Source organism: Medicago sativa, chromosome 8 (genome assembly GCF_051527215.1).
Source record: "Medicago sativa cultivar Bolivia chromosome 8, Bolivia_mono, whole genome shotgun sequence".
NCBI classification, from domain to species: domain Eukaryota; kingdom Viridiplantae; phylum Streptophyta; class Magnoliopsida; order Fabales; family Fabaceae; genus Medicago; species Medicago sativa.
This window is the reverse complement of record NC_140756.1, coordinates 7,781,869-7,796,037: the sequence shown is the minus strand read 5'-3', so window position 1 is coordinate 7,796,037 and position 14,169 is coordinate 7,781,869. Positions and strand designations below refer to the sequence as shown.

The 14,169-nt window shown below is 32.1% G+C and overlaps 1 pseudogene across 1 annotated transcript; it reads left to right on the top strand.

Annotated features, from left to right (window-relative positions):
• The first annotated feature begins 632 nt into the window (after positions 1 to 632).
• On the top strand, positions 633 to 4,775 carry LOC146896615 (disease resistance protein RGA2-like; annotated as a pseudogene). The gene is made up of 3 exons (XR_015024136.1): positions 633 to 741; positions 809 to 3,706; positions 4,246 to 4,775. The product of XR_015024136.1 is annotated as a disease resistance protein RGA2-like (transcript).
• Positions 4,776 to 14,169: the final 9,394 nt, after the last annotated feature.

The following is a 14,169-nucleotide window of genomic DNA, read 5'->3' as shown; positions in this document are numbered from 1 at the left end:
ATTTTTTAGTTCAAAAATATGATGAAATGATCAAAACTGTTAGATTTTTAAACTAGTAGAACCAAATCTACAAAATGGTAAAAATAGATGACCAAAATTGCAATTAAACTTAAACATTATGCTACACCTTGCTTTTGAGCATATTTTACTTGGTATAATGCAATGTCACGTGACGGTGCGACCTATGTATGTACTAGTTTTTATAAAGTACTATTGAATGTTGTTTTTATATAATGAAAGTATCAAATGAATTGTGTTGGAGTTGGAGCAGTGTGTACATTCATAACTAGACTTCAAACCCAAAAACGTATACCATCATCTGCTACACACTGCTTTTGAGTTCATATTTTATTCAATGTCATGTGACCTATGTCTATATGTTCTTTTCTTTAGGAAATATATAATAATAGTACTGTAGTAATATATCTAGTCTTTTTTTTTTTTTTTTTTTGAGAGAATATCTAGTCTAGATATGGCCAAATTTCTCTTTGGAAAACTGTGATGGAGCGTAGACAGGGCCATGTGATCTTACCCACTATTGGTCAATTAACTTAATCATTTTTCTAAGACGTAATTACATTTTAGTCCTATCCAATGGTTAATATGTATGTATACTACCAAGAGTATACCATGCTTTTCCTACTCTCAAACTGATCACTCTGCAACTTTCAATCTTCAAGTAAATTTTTGAAAGATGGCCGAGCAAATTCCATATGCTGTTGCTGCTAGCCTCATTAACAGGTTACTTCATTTTCAACACTTTATATCATACCCACTTAGTTGTATGCTGAATATTTTCTTTTGACAGGTTGGCTTCTGCGGCCTTTCGTGAATTTGGACGGATTCATGGTGTTATGCACGAGTTGGAAAGGCTTAAGAATACTGTTGAATCTGTCAGAGCTGTGCTCCTTGATGCTGAGGACAAACAACAACAGAATCATGGTGTGCAAAACTGGATAAGAAGACTCAAAGATGATGTACTTCATCCCACTGATGACTTGCTAGATGAATTTCTTATTGAAGATATGAGATGCAAAATGGATGAAACTCCAAAAACAAAGCAACCCAGGTACTTCATTCCTTATCTCCAAACAAAATAGCTTTTCGCCTTAAAATGGCTCGTAAGATTGAAAAAATACAACAAAAGTATAATGATGTGGTGAAAGATATGTCTGGATTGAATCTAAATCCAAATGTTGTGGTGCTTGAGCAAAGTAACAAATTAAGTAGGGAAACTAGTTCTTTTGTTTTAGAATCACATGTCATTGGAAGAGAAGATGACAAAAATGAGATTATAAGTTTGTTGAGGCAATCACATGAAAATCAACATGTCTCCGTGGTTGCTATTGTTGGGATTGGTGGTTTGGGAAAGACAGCTCTTGCACAATTGGTATACAATGATGGTGAAGTAAAACAGGTTTTTGAAAAGTGTATGTGGATATGTGTTTCTGATAACTTTGATGTCAAAACTATTGTTAAGAAAATGTTGGAATCATTGACCGAGTGCAAAATTGATGATACATTATCATTGGACAATTTGCAAAATATGCTTTCTGCAAATCTAGCTGGTAAGAGATACATATTAGTCCTAGATGACATTTGGAACGAGAGTTTTGAAAAATGGGCTCAATTGAGGACTTATTTGCTGTGTGGGGCTCAAGGCAGTAAGGTTGTAGTGACAACTCGTTCTAAAATTGTTGCAGAAAGAATGGGTGTAAGTGTTCCCCATACTTTGAATGGTTTGACTCAAGAGAAATCTTGGAGTTTGTTGAAGAACATCATTACATATGGGGATGAGACCAAAGGAGTAAGCCAAACTCTTGAAACAATTGGTAAAAAGATAGCAGAAAAGTGCAGTGGTGTTCCACTAGCACTTAGAACACTAGGAGGCCTATTACAGGGTAAAAGTGAAGAAAAGGAATGGATTGGTGTTTTACAAGGTGACTTTTGGAGATTATGTGAAGACGAAGAAAGCATCATGTCTGTGTTGAAATGGAGCTACCAAGACTTATCGCCTCAACTTCGACAATGTTTTGCTTACTGCTCTTTGTACCCCAAGGATTGGAAAATAAGCAAGGATGAGTTGATTCAATTGTGGATGGCACAAGGTTATCTTGAATGTTCAGATAAAAATCAGTTCATGGAAGATATTGGTAACCATTTTGTGAAAATTTTCTTGATGAAGTCATTTTTACAAGATGTTGAAATTGATGATTGTGGGGATATATGTAGTTTCAAAATGCATGATTTAATACATGATCTTGCAATGCAAGTAGCCGGTAATGATTGTTGTTTCTTGGATAGTGATACAAAAAGAACTGTAGGAAGTCCCATGCATGTAATGTTATACATAAATGATATTGGTTTGTTAGAGTCATTGGATGCAAGTAGGGTTCGAACTTTGATTTTGCTGGGAGACTCTTATGTTATAGTGAATGTGAAGGAATCGTTTGTTATTTCAAAATTCAAATATTTGCGTGTCTTGTCGATGACAAGTTGTTGTTTAGCTAAAGTTGGTGTTACAATAAGAACATTGAAGCATTTAAGATATTTTAAGTCTTGGAACTGCTTTGAACAGAGATATTTTTTGAAATCCATAGTTTTTAATAGTGTTTGCCTACAAACACTGAAATTGCTGGAGTATAATGAAGCTGCATTTTCTAAAAAGATCTCTTAAATTTGAATTTAATCAATTTGAGACATCTTGAAATTAGTGGTTTACAGTTCGCTAAAGATAAGAAGATAACATCTAGCTTTGGAAAATTTTATGCAGGGAAGATTCACAAGAGTGTAAATTTTTCCAAATGGCATTCTTTACTCACAAATATTGTTGAAATTTCTCTCAGCTTTATTTCAAGTTTGCAGTATCTCCCACCAATGGAGCGTCTCCCATTCCTTAAATCACTTAATTTAAGTCATCTATCTGGATTGGAGTACATACATTTTGTAGAGCCTCTTTTGCCTGAACAATTTTTCCCATCTTTAGAGAAGCTCATTATTGAAGGTTGTGGCGATCTGAGAGGATGGAGGATGAGGGGTGATGTCAATGATGATGATAACTCTTCACAATCTCACTGTCTCTCTTTTCCTCCTTTTTCTTCTCGTCTTTCTCAATTAGAAATCAGTAACAGTCCAATGTTGACGTGCATGCCTACTTTTCCAAACCTTGATAAGAAATTGTTTTTAATACGCTCTGGTATGGAGGCATTGGAAGCAACGTTAAACATGGTAGGTTCAAAACTTGCAATTGAACTCCCCCTCTTTCCATGCTAAAGTACTTGAGCCTCTGTGATACTAAATTGGATCTAAAAAACTTCCAAAGGGTTGGGTGCAAAATTTGACTTCTCTCGATCATCTTGAATTGTCATTGCTTCCAATTCAAACATTTCAGGAAATTGAAAATTTGTTTAAGGAAGACCGCAACTACCTCCCTTCCTTGCAAAAAATTAAATTTTGGAATTGTTCAGATATCAAGGCATTGCCAGACTGGATTTTCAAACTCTCCTCACTTCAGCATGTCACCATTGAGCACTGTAGCGGTTTGGATTCGCTGCCCGAAGGAATGCCTCGTCTTGCCAAATTAAAGACCCTGGAAATCTATGGATGTAACCGCTTAATTGAAGAATGTGAGACAAAAACAAGTGCAATATGGCCCAGAATAGCTAACATCCCAAACATAATCCTAAAGAGATATCCTTAATTAAAGGTATCCCATGACATCCTCTTAAACTACTGTCAATTTTATTTGATTTCTGTGTTGATTTTCTGGATTTTCAAAAGTAAATGATTCCATTATCTGTAAATGGATTTGTTTGAAAGATACAAATGTTCCATTAGATTGATTTTCTTTCTAACCTCAAGAAATGCATTATGGCTTTGTGATTTTGTTCGTACTATTAACATCTTGAACCTTTGTGTGTTATTGCTTTTATTTACTTGACTAATAAAATAAATTGTAACTATCATTTTATTATATTCTAGAACATGTAAAATAGAATAAGGCTTTTTGAATTTGACCCATAAATTGTCGCTTACAATCTTCATGTCAAATTTGTAAATTCTTTCCTCTATTCTGTTTGGATGGTATTGAATCAGTTAATGACTTATTCAAGTAGTCTTTGAATGGATATTAAAAAATTGCTGTGAAAATTGAAGTTTGTTGTTAAAACGATTTACATCACCTGCAACAATCCTTTTTGGTTGTGATGATTGTTAACTTGAGTACAATTATTGTCTTCGTGTTAGGTGGAAACTGTCTAGCTGATGCCATCTACAAGAAGCTAGTTATGATGGAAATGTAGCCGCAGTCAATCCCAAAGGTGTGGCAAAAAGTGACTGCTAGTGTTGTGCTGTGTGTGGATGGATTAGTACATGTCTTTGGGTGAGCTGAATAATAGCACCTTCCTTCTAGTGTTTGAGACACCTTTATTAAGAATAGGCTCGGCCTTTCAGAGTTTAATTTTATTAGTCATAAGAGTCGGTGCTTTTGTTATTTTGAATTGCACTCTTTTTTTCTTTATCATGGTTTTATCCCACGAGATTAGGTTTTTAATGAGGCAGCCCTTGTTGTATTATCTTTTGATTGTTATCTTGGGTTATGGCCTAGACTACCCAAATGCTTGTTTCATCATTTTCTTTTATTTTAATTGTTTTTAGGAAGCTTCAAATGATATTTGGTAGTTTTGGCATGCCAACATAGTTGGGATCTTAAAGTTGTTATGTGATGTATTTTCACTCCAATTTTTGACTTAAATAAAAGTATCTCTTTTGTGATAGAACCTGTGCTGTATCTCCAAATAGTTTATGCATTGGCACAATTTTATTGCTGGTGGTTAGAAGTTTTTGTGCATTGTTATCTATTGGTCTTACATTTTAAAATTTTAATGGTTTCTTCTGTGTGATTCACTTTGTTTAAAAACAGTTCAATATAACTATTTTCCCATGTATTTTGTTGAACACAAATGGAAAAACAGCCACTGGTTTATTTCTTTTCTATCTCCTTACTGAAAGAAGAGTGCACATTTTACAGTTTCAAATAATAGGATTAGTTTCCTTTGCATCTTTCAATTGTTAAACAGACCAATGAATACATATAACCTTTTAAATATTCTCAATCAGTAAATGCTCACACCATAAGTAAGTATATGCAAATAAACCTTTTAACCAATAAGTAGAAATCTGAGAATTGAAGTCTAGTGGTTTCTTGCATATTATTAGATAAGTTAAACAAACTTTTGTAGCCACATCGTACTGGTCCAAAGAATCAAATCACAAAAGGAAAATTTAAATTATATCACGTTGACAACATATAATCACTCATTTATTATGGTAAATCCTTGAGGTTGTTCTTAGTTAATTAGACTCGATAGTAAATCACCAGAAAAAGAAAGAATATACTCGGATAGTGGACAAGGTGCATGTTGTAACACCCCGTTTTCCCAACGTAAAAATTTCATAATTAAAAATCAGAGTAATTCAACTTTAAACGGAATGCTACACTTCTTAAAAATTCATAAACTGAATAAATAACAATTTATTCTTCAAAATCATTTAACATATAATTCAAAACTTCGCAGCGGAAATTAGTTCAACAATAAAAATAATCTTTGGCACGCAGGCCTCAACATAAAAATCTCATAAGTCTTGTTCAACATTTATTCATAAAAATCCATAAGTAATACGTAAGGAATAGAAATAGAAGACATAATCCCATCCCGTTACGTATCGAGCACCTAAGACACACTTGTGAGGAGTCCACTCACGACCGCAACTAATCCCGGTTACCTTAGATTAATTCCCGAATCGGCAGCAGCCGTTCTTCTTTCCTAAGGTCTTCTCCTCTTCTCTTGACTTTTCACTTCTCTTCTCTTCTTTCTTGTTCTCCTCTTTTCCAAAAAGCGGTTTAGGGTAAACTATTTCCAACCTAAGGTTCTCTATCTATAATACTAAAATATTCTTTCCAAATCTATTTAGGCTCAACAATTTATTCTTCTTTATATTCTAACCCCCAAATCCACTCACACTAATAATCCTCATATTCTAATAAATAATATTTCTCTACTAAATATATAATAATACACCAAATAACAAATATATATCTATAACAATTAACAAATATATTATGCTAGTAAATACCAACATATAACATAACAAAATATCACTCAACAAAATATATTAACTAAATTATAAAAAGACATCTAATCTCAACAAATCATATATCCCTCATATACATCATATAAATATATAAATATATTCTAAAACTAATTAAAATAATTAAATAAAAAGGAGGGCGTTACAACTCTCCCCAACTTAAAAGAATTTCGTCCTCGAAATTCAAGCACAATAGAAAATAAATTTAGTCATTACTTCTTCAAACAAAACACAAAAACCACATCAAGTTAGTCGGTTAAACATGATCACATAAAAAACATAACTACTAACTAGAAAACATGACGACACGACACAACGACTCATCTACTTGGCCGGACGGACCGACCTGCTCGATACCAATTGTAACACCCCGTTTTCCCAACGTAAAAATTTCATAATTAAAAATCGAGTAATTCAACTTTAAACGGAATGCTACACTTCTTAAAAATTCATAAACTGAATAAATAACAATTTATTCTTCAAAATCATTTAACATAAGTAATTCAAAACTTCGCAGCGGAAATTAGTTCAACAATAAAAATAATCTTTGGCACGCAGCCTCAACATAAAAATCTCATAAGTCTTGTTCAACATTTATTCATAAAAATCCACAAGTAATACGTAAGGAATAGAAATAGAAGACATAATCCCATCCCGTTACGTATCGAGCACCTAAGACACACTTGTGAGGAGTCCACTCACGACCGCAACTAATCCCGGTTACCTTAGATTAATTCTCGCATCGGCAGCAGCCGTTCTTCTTTCCTAGTGTCTTCTCCTCTTCTCTTGACTTTTCTCTTCTCTTCTCTTCTCTTCTCTTCTTTCTTGTTCTCCTCTTTTCCAAAAAGCGGTTTAGGGTCAACTATTTCCAACCTAAGCTTCTCTATTTATAATACTAAAATATTATTCCCAAATCTATTTAGGCCCAACAACTTATTCTTCTTTCTATTCTAACCCCCAAATCCACTCACACTAATAATCCTCATATTCTAATAAATAATATTTCTCTACTAAATATATAATAATACACCAAATAACAAATATATATCTATAACAATTAACAAATATATTATGCTAGTAAATACCAACATATAACATAACAAAATATCACTCAACAAAATATATTAACTAAATTATAAAAAGACATCTAATCTCAACAAATCATATATCCCTCATATACATCATATAAATATATAAATATATTCTAAAACTAATTAAAATAATTAAATAAAAAGGAGGGCGTTACAGCTCTCCCTAACTTAAAAGAATTTCGTCCTCGAAATTCAAGCACAATAGAAAATAAATTTAGTCATTACTTCTTCAAACAAAACACAAAAACCACATCAAGTTAGTCAGTTAAACATGATCACATAAAAAACATAACTACTAGCTAGAAAACATGACAACGCGACACAACGACTCATCTACTTGGCTGGACGGACCGACCTCGCTCGATACCAATTGTAACACCCCGTTTTCCCAACGTAAAAATTTCATAATTAAAAATCGAGTAATTCAACTTTAAACGGAATGCTACACTTCTTAAAAATTCATAAATTGAATAAATAACAATTTATTCTTCAAAATCATTTAACATAAGTAATTCAAAACTTCGCGGCGGAAATTAGTTCAACAATAAAAATAATCTTTGGCACGCAGCCTCAACATAAAAATCTCATAAGTCTTGTTCAACATTTATTCATAAAAATCCATAAGTAATACGTAAGGAATAGAAATAGAAGACATAATCCCATCCCGTTACGTATCGAGCACCTAAGACACACTTGTGAGGAGTACACTCACGACCGCAACTAATCCCGGTTACCTTAGATTAATTCCTGAATCGGCCAGCTAGCCGTTCTTCTTTCCTAAGGTCTTCTCCCTCTTCTCTTGACTTTTCTCTTCTCTTCTCTTCTCTTCTCTTCTTTCTTGTTCTCCTCTTTTCCAAAAAGCGGTTTAGGGTAAACTATTTCCAACCTAAGCTTCTCTATTTATAATACTAAAATATTCTTCCCAAATCTATTTAGGCCCAACAACTTATTCTTCTTTCTATTTTAACCCCCAAATCCACTCACACTAATAATCCTCATATTCTAATAAATAATATTTCTCTACTAAATATATAATAATACACCAAATAACAAATATATATATATCTATAGCAGTTAACAAATATATTATGCTAGTAAATACCAACATATAACATAACAAAATATCACTCAACAAAATATATTAACTAAATTATAAAAAGACATCTAATCTCAACATATCATATATCCCTCATATACATCATATAAATATATAAATATATTCTAAAACTAATTAAAATAATTAAATAAAAAGGAGGGCGTTACAACTCTCCCCAACTTAAAAGAATTTCGTCCTCGAAATTCAAGCACAATAGAAAATAAATTTAGTCATTACTTCTTCAAACAAAACACAAAAACCACATCAAGTTAATCAGTTAAACATGATCACATAAAAAACATAACTACTAACTAGAAAACATGACGACACGACACAACGACTCATCTATTTGGCCGGACGGACCGACTGCTACGATTCCAATTGTAACACCCCGTTTTCCCAACGTAAAAATTTCATAATTAAAAATCGAGTAATTCAACTTTAAACGGAATGCTACACTTCTTAAAAATTCATAAACTGAATAAATTCTTCAAAATCATTTAACATAAGTAATTCAAAACTTCGCAGCGGAAATTAGTTCAACAATAAAAATAATCTTTGGCACGCAGGCCTCAACATAAAAATCTCATAAGTCTTGTTCAACATTTATTCATAAAAATCCATAAGTAATACGTAAGGAATAGAAATAGAAGACATAATCCCATCCCGTTACGTATCGCAGCACCTAAGACACACTTGTGAGGAGTCCACTCACGACCGCAACTAATCCCGGTTACCTTAGATTAATTCCCGAATCGCCAGCTAGCCGTTCTTCTTTCCTAAGGTCTTCTCCTCTTCTCTTGACTTTTCTCTTCTCTTCTCTTCTTTCTTGTTCTCCTCTTTTCCAAAAAGCGGTTTAGGGTAAACTATTTCCAACCTAAGCTTCTCTATTTATAATACTAAAATATTCTTCCCAAATCTATTTAGGCCCAACAACTTATTCTTCTTTCTATTCTAACCCCCAAATCCACTCACACTAATAATCCTCATATTCTAATAAATAATATTTCTCTACTAAATATATAATAATACATCAAATAACAAATATATATCTATAACAATTAACAAATATATTTTGCTAGTAAATACCAACATATAACATAACAAAATATCACTCAACAAAATATAGTAACTAAATTATAAAAAGACATCTAATCTCAACAAATCATATATCCCTCATATACATCATATAAATATATAAATATATTCTAAAACTAATTAAAATAATTAAATAAAAAGGATGGCGTTACAACTCTCCCCAACTTAAAAGAATTTCGTCCTCGAAATTCAAGCATAATAGAAAATAAATTTAGTCATTACTTCTTCAAACAAAACACAAAAACCACATCAAGTTAGTCAGCTAAACATGATCACATAAAAAACATAACTACTAACTAGAAAACATGACGACACGACACAACGACTCATCTACTTGGCCGGACAGACCGACCTGCTTCGATACCAATTGTAACACCCCGTTTTCCCAACGTAAAAATTTCATAATTAAAAATCAGAGTAATTCAACTTTAAACGGAATGCTACACTTCTTAAAAATTCATAAACTGAATAAATAACAATTTATTCTTCAAAATCATTTAACATAAGTAATTCAAAACTTCGCAGCGGAAATTAGTTCAACAATAAAAATAATTTTTGGCACGAAGGCCTCAACATAAAAATCTCATAAGTCTTGTTCAACATTTATTCATAAAAATCCATAAGTAATACGTAAGGAATAGAAATAGAAGACATAATCCCATCCCGTTACGTATCATAGCACCTAAGACACACTTGTGAGGAGTCCACTCACGACCGCAACTAATCCCGGTTACCTTAGATTAATTCCCGAATCGGCGGCGGCGTTCTTCTTTCCTAAGGTCTTCTCCTCTTCTCTTGATTTTTCTCTTCTCTTCTCTTCTCTTCTTTCTTGTTCTCCTCTTTTCCAAAAAGCGGTTTAGGGTAAACTATTTCCAACGTAAGCTTCTCTATTTATAATACTAAAATATTCTTCCCAAATCTATTTAGGCCCAACAACTTATTCTTCTTTCTATTCTAACCCCCAAATCCACTCACACTAATAATCCTCATATTCTAATAAATAATATTTCTCTACTAAATATATAATAATACACCAAATAACAAATATATATCTATAACAATTAACAAATATATTATGCTAGTAAATACCAACATATAACATAACAAAATATCACCCAACAAAATATATTAACTAAATTATAAAAAGACATCTAATCTCAACAAATCATATATCCCTCATATACATCATATAAATATATAAATATATTCTAAAACTAATTAAAATAATTAAATAAAAAGGAGGGCGTTACACATGTTCTCGTATCGCAAAGTGGCTTAGCCGGACTCACGGTGAGCCATCACGATTTAGGAAAAGCTACTCGATCATTACATGGATTTCTTTTCATGTAAAAAAACTTGAAACTATTATCCACATAAAACTGGATGCAGGATACCAGCCTAAAGGTAAACCCCCAATATCATGCACAAAGAAAAGAAGCCCCTTTGGGAAGATATCCCCAATAATGCTGCCGCAGTGCTTATTGAGAACAAATGAAATCTCCATGCTTGTCAAGGACTTTAAAACTGCATCAAAAAATGATATGGAAGCAGGTTTTGATGGAGTAGAGATACAGAGCCAATGGCTACTTGCTTGATCAGTTCTGGAGGGCAATGTGAATGATATATATGATGAGTATGGTGGTAACTTAGAGAACCGTTGGTGCTTCCGACTTCAAGTGGTGAAGCCAATAGCTGATGAGATCGGGGCTGACAAAGTTGGTGTGAGGTTGTCCCCTTTAGGTGGATGAATCAATTGGGCATTATGTACTTGTTACACCATGAGCTAAAAGAGCATATTGGATAGCTTAGTTTGATAACTTGTAGTACAAGTTATCTTAGAGTAGTACAATAGTGTAGTACAATCTATCTTGCTAGTACTTGTATGATTACTATATAAGTTCATTTGCACCCCATTTCCATTCACAATGTATAATACTAGTCTTTTACATCAATTCATAATTGTACTGTCATAGGATTGAGCCTAGGATGGTCACACAATTTAACAAGTGTGACACCACCAAATGGTCATCGATGCCTATTAGGAAGGTCTTCAAAGGGACATTTATTGTTGCTGGAGGTTACGACAGGAGTGAAGGAAATGGCGCTGAAGAATGTGGTGCTTCCGATTTGGTGGATTATGGACGACTCTTTTTGGCAAATCCAGATGTATCAAAAATATGTTTAATTTTATACGCACGACACTGTGCTTGGATATAAAGATCAAATGGTTTTACTTTCTAGTTGTAGTTCTAGTCTAGCACATACAAATAAGTTTAATTTAACAAAGCTATGGGTTGAGGAATGCTTTGAAGTTCACTAAAGATGGAATGATTCCGATTGTTGTGTTAGAATCTGATTCCAAGATGTTAATATATTATTCCTTTTTATATTCTAGAAAATTATGTAAAATAGGATAAGGCTTATTATTTTTTCTTATCATTATAAATTGTTAGCTTACACTCTTCATGCCAAACATTTTATTTCTTTCAATTATACTGTTTGGAAGGTTTTTGAATCAGTTAATAGAATGGTGTACTATGTGATATATCTACTTGCAAGATTCCATAAACTTATGACATATTCAAGTACCTCTGTAAGTGAAGTTTGAAAAATTTCTCTGAAGTATGAAGTTTGTTGTTAAAAGGATTTACAAAACATGCATCAATCCTGTGCATGAAGTATGTCATGTACCATGTTCTTATTTCTAACCACTCATATACTATTGATGAAGGGAAAACTTTGTCTCATAGCTTGCTTGGATATTCTTATGATTGTTCTACCTTCAGATGTATTTTATAGAAGAAAAACTGTTTCTTGTCTTTTAACTTTTTTATACTGTCTGAAAATTGAAAAATGGATTGTCAACTAATAGTTTATCTTTCAATTTAGAATGTGTTTCCCACCCCCAAAAGTTTCAACAAAAACACACAAACTTTAGCATTCAATTTTCAAAAGTTCCCTCTTTTGGTCTCATGAGATTACAGAACAAAAGAACGAAAAACTTCTTAAATATGCTCCAAAACATGAGACAGGCGCCTCACGCCCTGATTCATCCGCCTCGCGGAATGGACAAAATATGGGATGTGAAAAATAAACTTCCTAGGCACCTCACTTGAGGAGATTCACACCACAACAATATATATCATCAAACAAACTCATAAACCAAAAGAGTCAATCTATATATAGCTCAAATTCATCACATTTATTTAACAAACTTAATTTTCAATTAATTTTAATTTATGAAGCAAATTCAAAGAATTAACCGTCGAGTTCTAGTTGATTGGTTCATTGTTACCCCTAAAAATGATCAATGGAAAATTAAAAATTTGTCACATTTGAAACATATAGTTACTCATCAATTTACTCCTTCCATCTCATAATTTTTTTTTTATATTTGAGCTGTGTGTTGTTCTTAAGAAATTGATTAGTTATGATGATTGTGATTATAAAATGAAGTTCATTAAAAATATTTTTATTAATTGTAGTTAGTGGAATAACTAGTTATGTTAAAATACGATGAGTAACAGGATATTAGTAGAAAAATATAAGTTATCTTATTAATATCTTGTGGTTACAATTATTTTTAGACAATGAGATATTGCAAATGAGATATATTATGATAAATCTTAAAGGAAGTCACTAGGAAAATCAACACCGTGGAAAATGGAAAATGATAGCCTCAGCCTTTTTTGAAAAGTATGTATATAAAGAAAGATCATGAAAGGAAGAATTAACAACGACAGCAAAAGGAAAAGTAAACTAACTAAGCTGCTTGGAAAATAAACACAAATATCAATCACTAAGCAACATAGCCATCAAATAAATTAATTCACCAAAAAAATAATAACTAACCATCAAATACCCCTGAAAAAAAAACCTTCATATAATAATAATACTCCCTCCGTTTCAAAATGAGTGTCGCTTTAGCCAAAAAAAATTGTTTCAAAATGAGTGTCGCTTTCAGTTTTCAATGCAATAATAACTTTTTTCTTTTCAATTGTACCCTCCAATTAATACTATGTACACTACTTCCAAAGTATTACTTTTAAAACTAACCAATAGTTAATAAGGATAATTTGGTAAAATAACCATTATCTTTCTCCTAATCATTGCATTTCTTAATATGTGTGTAAACACCTAAAACGACACTCATTTTGAAACGGAGGGAGTACTAATTAAAAATATTGACAAAAAAATACTAATTAAAAAAAACGGTTCACATAAAATTGAGTGAAAATTGACTGAAAATCTTAGATATACAATTTTGAATAAACTTTTGGAGTTTTTTGACAAAACACTTTTGGAGTTAAAAATCACATTTTACACACTAAAATAATATTTTATTGTTATTATTATTATTATTATTATTATTATTATTATTATTATTATTATTATTATTTGTTTTTTTAAGAAATCAAAATGGTATATATTTAACAACGGCGATGGAAACCCCTCGGTACAAGGTGTACTAGAGGGTCCAACTCGGCAAACAAACAGTCACAAAGTATAATTACAAAATAAAATCAGTCGATACCCGTACAATAAAAAGGGTTCGACCACCAACTCGAGTTATTATTATTATTATTATTATTATTATTATTATTATTATTATTATTATTATTATTATTATTTGTTACTTGGTATTATTGGTCATATGGACGAGAGTGAAGCAACGTGTAGATAAAGGGAGGACTTATAAGGACTTGATTTGCTCACTATTCCTCCCTTCCTGTT